Source organism: Dasypus novemcinctus, unplaced genomic scaffold (assembly GCF_030445035.2).
Source record: "Dasypus novemcinctus isolate mDasNov1 unplaced genomic scaffold, mDasNov1.1.hap2 scaffold_134, whole genome shotgun sequence".
NCBI classification, from domain to species: domain Eukaryota; kingdom Metazoa; phylum Chordata; class Mammalia; order Cingulata; family Dasypodidae; genus Dasypus; species Dasypus novemcinctus.
Window position 1 is genome coordinate 826,256 of NW_026688153.1, and position 9,863 is coordinate 836,118.

Consider the following 9,863-nt stretch of genomic DNA (forward strand, 5'->3'; position numbering starts at 1 on the left):
CTCTGCCTGTCCTGTGTTTTCCTTTCTTCCTGCAGAACTCCCTCTAGAATTTCTTGAAGGGGAGGTTTCTTGTTGGCATACTCTTTCAGTTTCTGTTTATCTGTGAATATTTTGAACTCTCCATCATTTTTGAATGCTAGTTTAGCTGGATAGAGTATTCTTGGTTGCAAATTTTTTTTCCTTTAGTTCCTTGACTATATCATACCACTGCCTTCTTGCCTCCATGGTTTCAGATGAGAAATCAGCACTTAATCTTATGAAGCTTCCCTTGTATGTGATGGTTTTCTTTTCTCTTGCTGCTTTTAGAATTTTCTCTTTGTCTTGAGCATTGGATAATTTGACAAGTATTATGTCTTGGGGTGGGCCTGTTGGGGTTTATGACAATTGGAGTGCGCTGGATATGTACATCTTGGATATGTACATCTGTTTCTTTCAGTAGATTTGGGAAGTTTTCAGCCATTATTTCCTGCAACACTCCTTCTGAGCCCTTTCCCTTCTCTTCTCCTTCTGGAATGCCTATAATACGTATGTTTGAGTGTTTTGTATTGTCATTCAGGTCCCTAAGTCCTAGCTGGACTTTTTCTATCTTTTTATCGACCACTTCTACTATCTGTTTGATTTCTGATGTACTGTCTTCCACATCACTAATTCTCTGCTTTGCCTCTTCTAGTCTGCTGATATTTGCTGCAAGTGTATTTTTGATTTCTTGAACTGTGATGTTCATTCCCATCATATCTGTTATCTTTTTGTGTATGTCTGCAATTTCCCCTCCAATTGTTGTCTTCGTGTTGTTAACCTCTTCCTAAACTTCATTAAATTTGTCGGTGATAAATGTTCTGAGACCTTTCATTTCTTGTGCGAAGTTCTGCTCCCCTTCCTGATTTTTAGTTTGCTCATTGGATTCAGCCATGTTTTCCTAATTACTGGTTTGGTTTGTAGATTTTTGCTGCTGTCTTGTCATCATTTTATCTTGATGGGTTTAATCAGTTCCTTAGCTTCTTTGTCTAGTCTTAGGGGTTAATTATCTGTTGTTTTTGTGTAAGTGTTATGTCTTCTCTTTGTCACTTTGTTCTTCTTATTCTAATTTCTTATTGCTGGTTGAGTTCACTTTAAAGGAAAGTATTAAGGCCAGGGAAAGAAGTATTGGTAATAAGATGTTAACAGAGCAACAATATGAGATCTGGGAGGATGGATATTAGATTCATGTAAGTTGTGTAGAATTATAGCAGTAGGTATAGTACCTATAATGAGGTAGTCGACTGAATATGAGAGGAATATGGTGTTAATTAAAAAGCTAGTATTTTTGTGAGAGAGGGAAAGAGAAAAGAAAGTTAGTAGTTTCAAGAGTGGATAACAGAAAACAAAACAAAGGTATTAGAAATTAAGAGTTAGACACTTGGGGATCAAAGAAAGGGAGGTGGAATATAGGAGAAACAGTAGATGATGGAGGATATCAAGATGTAGGGGAAAGGGGATAGTGTAGGTAGCCAAAATCAATTCACACAGAAATGAGGCAGTGGAGGATGAGAAAACCCAGCAAATGTGAGGTGTTCCCTGCAGCACCTATTGTATAGTTAAGATAAAATAAAATAAGAAGAAAATGAGGGACAAGAGAGAGAAAAAACAGAAAGAAAAAAAAAGAGAAGAAAGGAAGAAAGAAAAAGGGGGTGGGTAAAGGGTGGGGAACAGGTAGGGGAAAGAAAAAAAAAAGATATACACCAAACACAACAGCAACACCAACAAAAAAAAAACAACCCTAAATCACTGAAAAAAAAAGACTTTGAGGGATACGCTGGGAGAAAAGACTAGGGGATAATGTAATGTTAGCAATCAGGACATTAAAAAAAATAAAAAATAAGATAAAATGAAAATAAAAACAAAACAAAACAAAACAAAAAAGAAAAAATGGAAACGTTGAGAGCTAGGTCATTCAAGGACCTCAGATGGACCTCAGGGCATGATGGATTCAGGGTTGGAAAGTCTGAGATATTGAAGACTCAAGAGGTGTGAGTCTCTGGGGTGTGGGCCACCAGGGTTTAGGGGACTCAGACCTGGCAACCTCCAATCTGGTCAACAGGAAGCCTGGGAGCACCTCATTGTAACACAGCCTTCAGGGTTCCCCACAGCTGGGTGCCAGCCCTATGGGGGAAGTCAGATCCGTAAACTCTATCTTATGTCTGAACCCCGCAATTCACTCACTCACTGGGGTCTATTCTGTGGATGTATCATCAATTCAGCTTCAGGACACATCCCACCCTGTAAGCCCCCGGAATGGCCACCTGAGGGCACCTCTACACTGCAGCCAATTTAATGATGCAGATCAGAAGCCAGGCCTGGGGGTGGGGCTCCAGTCAGAAACGCCGACAACAGAGTCCAACACTGGAATTCCCAACCTTTGCAAAATATTCCCCAATTGGCTTCCAGATGTGTGTGTTCTCCCCCTGCCCCCCCGCCACACCCTGTAACAGCCTCCCCATTACATCCCTTTATTGCCAGCAATCTAAGTCCACTGCAGATTGGCAGCTGGGCTTGTGGGGGCGGGGCTCCAGGAGGAAGTGCTATTACTTGTGTCCGCAATCAAAAATTCCCTTCTACACAACAAAACCCCCGTTTGTCTCCCCAAATCGGTCAACAAAGGCGTCCCGTCCTGTCAACCCCCTAACAGCCCACCCAGAGCTTGCGAATTCCCCAGTACCACAGAGCCTCCAAAAAGTGCTACCGCAGTGCAGGTTCCATGGCTACATGCCCCCCCAGGAGGGAGTGTCCCATGTGCAGCTCTCAACTCCGTGCAATAGAGTTTCAATTATATCTTATAGACTAATCCTCTCAGTTACCTTCCCACCAAATCAATGTCCAGACACTTTCTGCCCTGCAAAAATCCCGAAACAGCCTGGTCCCAGAGAACCTCCAATGCTGCCCAGCCACTTCTTTGCAGGAGAGACCGTCAGGTAAGCTCACTCAGACACCATCTTGCCCAACCTCCCCATTGACTCTTGATCCAATAAGTGTTGTAAGACTATGTTTAGCTTCAAATATCTGTGAATTTCCCAGTTCTCTAACCATTATTAATTTCCTGCTTCATTCCACTGAGGTAAATATTATTTTAAAATTTTATTGAGTTTTGTTTTATGACTTAACATGATCTATCCTGGAGAATGATCATTGAATACTCAAGAAGAATGTATATCCTGCTGTTTGACATGCAAAGTCTTCTATATGTTAATTAGGTCCAGTTCCTCTAACATATTATTAAAGATCTCTATTTTTATTGATAGTCATCTCAGATGTTCTGTCTATTGTTGAGATGGGTATACTGAAGTCCCCCACTGTGAATGTACAGGTGTCTATTTATCCTCATTTTTGTCAGTTTTTGCTTAATATATTTTCAGGCGCTTTGGTTAGGTGCTTAATTATTTATGATTGTTCTTTCTTCTTGGTGTGTGTTTGTATGTATATAGTCTTTCTTTGTATCTCATAATTGCATTTAAAGCCTATTTAGTCTTATATTAGTAACCCAGCTCTTCTTTTGGTTACAATTTTCATGGAAAATCATCTTCCAACCTTTTACTTGTAACCTATTTATGCCCTTGGGTCTATGCTGAGTCTCTTGTAGTTGGATCATATTTTTTAAATCTATTCTGACTATTTTATCTCTAAATGGGGGACTTTGATACATTAATGTTCAATGCTATTACTGTAAATGTAGTGTTTACTTCATCCATTTTATCTTTAGGTTTTTTTCTTGTCTATCTTATTTTTATCTTTTTACTCTTTTAGTTACCCCCAGAATAATCTTCGATTTTAAACTCTGCCCAAACCTCACTCTCCTACTTTTTTTTTTCCTTTTTTCAGGTTGCAGTATTTCCTTTAATATTTCCTGTAGGCTAGGTCTCCTGTTGATGAATTCTCTCAATTTTATCTGTGTTTTATTTTAATGTCTTCTGTATTTTTTAGCACCTTTTTTCCTGGATACAGAATTCTTAGCTGTTTTTTTTTTCTTTGTACCTTAAATATGTCATACCACTGCCATCTCACTTCAAAAGTTTCAAATGAGAAATCAGCACTTAATTTTATATGTATCCCCTGTATGTGATGGGTCTCTTTTCTCTTGCTGCTATCAGAACTAAAAATGTGGAGCACTTGACAAATTTGAGTATTATCCTTGAACATGGGTCATGCAACCTTTCTCTGTATCATTCTAATTTTAGTGTATGTGCTGCCAAAGTGAGCAGCTTACCTTTTTCAAGTTTCATTTTTCTTGGTTTAGCTTTCTCTTGGTATAAACTTTACACTGTTTTATGGAGTTCTGAGAAATTTGGTTCTGACACTTTATTTGGGAGAACAAGATTTTGGAGCTTCATCCTCACCCTCTTAATCTAGCCAGTTCCCAAACTATTGGTTTTTAATGAACTTTCCCCATTACGTAGAAATTAGTACTGCAATCTCAATTTAAATGAGCACATGAATCCCTTGTCCCAAGTCATGGTTAATGATCATTTCTGTCCCCACTAGCCTTTCTTTTCACTAGCAGTGCCACATATGTCAGCAGATTCCAAAGCAGCTAGTCAGTTCCTACCTGGAGGAAGTCCATCAATGCATGTACCCCTACTCTAGCTGTCTAAACCTCTCTCAGAGCCCAAATTCTGTGGAGGCTGCAGTTCTTACAAGTGGCCCATAAGGATTAATCTGGGAGATCATAGAAAACTGCTTTATTGACAAAATTCCATGATACATTTGTCAAGCTTTTTGTTTACTCCCCTGTAAGACTGCCATCTAGCCCTCTGGGTTCAGGCCTGAGAATACCTCCAGCCAGAGGATATCCATGGGCAGTTCCCAGAACCCACAAACAACAATATTTGCCTAATGGCCTGATGGATTGGCCACCACAGAATTGGAGGATTACACTCAATATCCACCCACCCAGTAGAGCATACTGTTGTTTTGGTGTGAGCCAATACTTGTGTCGGGAGCAAGACATCTATAAGATTGACTGGCAAGGACCCTGACAAAGAGAATGGACAATGGAAGCAGCATGGAGGAAATTCATGGAGACTCCCTTCTGGAAATGGAAAGTCATGATATTTTGTTGTCTGGATAATGTAGTCCAGATGCTGACGGTGATGCAGGGTTATGGAGTTTCAGCAACAGTTTAAGTGCTTGCAATGATTTTCAATTTATATGGAATATTCTATATTTAACAGCAATTATACACACATTAGAACATACCAGCAGAGTGTAAACTTTACCCAAGAGAATAACAGCTACCCAAACAAGGGATATAGGTGGAAATGAAAGGCTAAATTTTACTTGAAGGTGAAGATTAAAAACACAGCAGAAGAAATCATGGGTGGAGTAAAATGAGTAGAAGGATAAATAAAAAATTCATATAAAATAATAAATCATTTTTTCAATTGGGGTCATTAAAATGGGGTGAATAACAATGTCGAAAAAGGAAATGAAAAAGATGATCTAAATAACTCAATTATATTTGTATGCTATTTTGAGATTTATTCTTCTAGCCATCTTTATGATTTACCTTTTTTCTGTGTCAGTATAAACCTTCTGCTTTCCCTAGTGGAGGCACAGCTTAGAAAGCAATAAGAATGGTTTAACTAAAAACAATTCTATTAATGGTGTTTTGGAATACCAGTAATAATTGAAATTTGATTTAATTCAAATCTCTAGATTTCCTTGGGAGGAAAATGTAATAATTATCTATGGAAGTAAGAGACATTTAAGATGAACATTTATGTATTTAGAACAAGAATTTAAATATTTAAATTAAATATAAACTAAAAGATAAGCTTCTTGAAAGTGATTTTGTTAAAAAAAATGTGGCTTCCCTGCAAACCTCTTGTTATTAAAAGTTAAATTTTTGTTTCATTTTTCTTATTGTAAGCCTATATTTTACATGCAAATGACTTTACTGATATATTTTTTAGGAGGGCCTGAGCATTGAGATTTATTTTCCAGTAGTGTGAAAATATTTCCATGATCTAACAAAAATATTTTTTCATTGATTGTGTCTTATGGATACTGAAAACTGATGAATGAACAATCTGAAACAGTCCAGTCTAACTTCATTATCATTGTAGTTCAGTTATCACTGAGCTATATATGTTTAAATGAGCACTTAATGTGAAACATCTGAAATCATATTTTGATTTTCTAACTAGATTTGAATGAGTCACTAAGAAAGGTCATCTTCTTATGGGAAATGAAGGATTACTGTCCTATGACTATGTATCAGTTACAGCCATGTAAACCACTTGGATTCAGAACATAGAGGCATCCCTCCTTCCTCTTCCCCTGGCATAGTAAAATCAATTAAAGAGGATAGAATCTTAACAGTGAGGGTAAATATAGATGCTATAATGGCTGGAATAATGAAATGATGTTTTACTGTTTGGGAAATGCAGTAAAATTTCTGTTATGAAATATTTGAACAATGGTCTTGGGACTTGTTAATATAATAAGACATCTAATAATTACCATGTAGGTCATCCTCAGATTTGTGTTCCTGTGTATCTACCTAAATTAATCATCACGGGAAAAACCAGAAATCAGATATCTAATGCTATAGGGCTCCTTTGGGAATCTGAGAGGTCAAGAAGTCAGTGCACCTCTGGGATTTAGGGAATCAAAGGTCCCAAGGCACTTTTAAAAGGGATGTTCCAGGAAAGAAAGAAAAAGGGTCACAAAATTTGGAAACAATTGTTAAGGCTAGAATTAGAACCTGACTTAATACATCAACAGGCAGAACTTCTAATACTTGAATTACATAATTCTTTTTATCTCATGCCGGTTAATTACTTAAAGAACATATCAAATCTATCAGATAATTTAATTGGTTAGAAGAATGAATTTGAAGATTAAAAATCCTCTTTGAAAAGGTAGGGGTGCCCTGAAAAATTCTTCCTATGGATATTCTTTACTTTATACACTTTAATAATATGCATTGATATTTTTTAGTTCTTTGGGTATAAGATATGATATAAAAATGCCCAATAACTCTGCCTTGGGTATTCTATATTTGATATTATGCCCATTCCATACTACAAATTTTGAGAGAGAATAAAAACTTAATATATATTTAATTACATTAATTAAATAAAAATCAGGATATTTCACATCATCTTTATCCACCTACCTGTAGTATGACAATAAATGAGGGTAAATCTTCCTCATTGCCATTTTTAAGTCTTTTGTATTAAACAGATCAACAGACAATACACATTCACTGAAGAGAAATAAAATGGACTTTAGAAAGATGAAAGCTAATGAATCATAATATGCAAAAATGATAGAAATAAATTATGCAAATAAGGACAATGAAAAGAAAGAATCAGTGAAGGAATAAAGGTAATTCCCCCAAAGGAAAAGTCATTTTGAGGATTTGATCTAGCAAGGGGTAGATGCAGATAAAAGCCTTCTGCACCTGCCATCCCACCTCCTGGTTGTCTGTTTACTCTTCGGGACTGTGCTTTTCATATATGCACAACCAAATGCAAACTCTTCAGTGGAGCCAAAGGCAGAAGTTTTTGTTTTTCACACCTTGGATACCCTCATGTTACAACTCTTTGTCTATATACTGATAAACAGAAAATGTTAAGGATTCTATGAGAAGAATCATTCAGAAGTATAGATCTGATGCCTGACCTTTCTTCTTGGACAAAAGCAGTGCAACAAAACTAAATTCTTGTATCTGTGGAAAAAGAGAAGTGTTTATGTGTATAGTGGAATATGTGAGTCAGGGCAGCATTTAAATAATGTTGAGGCTTGGCATGTCACCTAGACAATGTTATCTAGAGTATACAAAACTAAATAAGACAATTTATCCAACATGGGTTAGTTAAGGAAGTTTTAAGCAGTTGATGTTGGTTCCAAGGAACAATCTTTCTTCAAAAGAGAGATACCCATGCCCGCACTCTCATTCTTTATACCACATACATTAAACCATATACATTATACTCATACATTATACCACAATGTATAAATTACATATATGAAAAAAAATCCCAATGGATAGGATTATAAGTCAATAATAACATACTTAGATTAATATTTACCAAGTTTGTAATTGCCTTCTGATTGTTGTAATTTTAGCAATTTGATATGGTTATGAATTCCAAAAATAGATATTGTGTTATATTTGTAATCTGATCTGTATCTGGGCCTGATTGAGTTATGATTAGGGCTTTAATTGGGCCATGTCATTAGGGTATTGAGTCCCTGTCCCTTGGTGGGTGAAGATTCACAGATAAAGGCATGGCAAAGGACAGAGCTGCAGGCTTTCAATGTTGGAGTTTTGATGCTGGAATTTGATTCTGAAGCTGGAGTCCCAGGGAGAGAAACAGAGCCATTTGCCTGATAGTCTAGCTGACCTTGTGGAGGAAACAGAGGAGCTGAGCCCAGAGGAGCCCAGAAAGCTTGAACCCTCGCAGATGTCAGCAGCCATCTTGCTCCAACATGTGGAAATATTTTGGTGAGGGAAGTAATTTATGCTTTATGGCCTGGTAACTGTAAGCTCTTACCACAAATAAATACCCTTTATAACGCTCAGCAGATTTCTGGTATTTTGCTAGCACCCATTTGGCTAATACAGTAATTTATAGTTTTCCTTCCACCTACCCTTTTACGGCTTTCTTTAGGTTTTTTTTGAACTAAAAATAACTCTCTTAGCAATCATTTATAACTTAAAAATATTTGATAGGCCTCAAGTTGTGAACATACATTTTAATACAATTTTATTGAAGTACATAATTTATATATGAACATACATAAACAATAAGTGTATAGTATAAGTTGTGAATTTACCCAAAAAATATGCATGTCATCATACAAGTCTCCCATACATTGCCCCACCACCCAAATCCTGCTTTGTTGTGAAACATTTGTTGCAAACTATGAAAGAGCATTGCCAAAACATGACTACTAACTATAACATTGGTGTATTTTCAACCAGTTATTAACACCCTGTATTAGTATTACATATTTGTTATAGTTCCTGGTAGGAAATTCTCCTATTTCTTTTATTAACCACAGTCCATCTTCCACCACTGGATTCCCTGTGTTATACAGTCTCATGCTTTGTACAACCTATTCAAAATGTACAGTCAATGGCTCTCATTTTCACCATAGAGTTGTGCTGTCACCAGCTCAATTTTAGAATGCCCAACATACATTTTAACTTAAATAATGCCAGTTTACATAACACAAAACCATTTCTTAAGTAGTGAAGCTACCTTGTTATACAGTATTTTCTATTGTCTTTTTTACCTAGAGCCTGACCAGTTATCACCTCCAAACAATAACTGTCTTTGTTTTCCTTTGATTTTAAATGCTGTTACTCATTTCATACCCCATCATGTGTATTTATAAATTCCATATGCAGTTTTTATTATACCACATAGGATGAATGGAAAACATTATTATTTTTGTGAAATTTGATGAAGGTTTAACAGAAAGGGAAATATAATAAAGTATCAGAAGTTAAATTTCATGATTTGTGGGCACATTTTCCTATATATTAGTTTTTTTTAACTCTAGACTTACTTTTTAATATTTTAATTTTTTTAAAGAAGCATTAGATGACAAAATTTGGACAAAAATATAGGGGAGAAAGAAATAAGCAGGAGGGTTGTGGCAACATGGTGTCAGATTAGGCAGATAAAGTTCAGTACTCTCACAAATACGATGGAGAAAGAGCCAAAAAGTGCCTGAGGGGTCTGCTTTGGAGGTCAGCAGACATGGATGGTGCTTCACAGTTCCCAGGAGGGTGAAGGACAGACAGATGAAAAAGTTGGAACAAACTGTGAGTTTACTAAACCTCCCAGCCACCAGGAAGGGTTCTCTTCCCCCAC

General features: G+C 36.6%; 1 non-coding gene across 1 annotated transcript; it reads right to left on the reverse strand.

The window, feature by feature from the left end:
* Positions 1–4,125: 4,125 nt before the first annotated feature.
* LOC139438520 (U6 spliceosomal RNA) lies at positions 4,126–4,232 on the reverse strand. Its single transcript, XR_011648196.1, has one exon. It is a non-coding gene; the product is annotated as a U6 spliceosomal RNA (small nuclear RNA).
* Between the last annotated feature and the right edge of the window lie 5,631 nt (positions 4,233–9,863).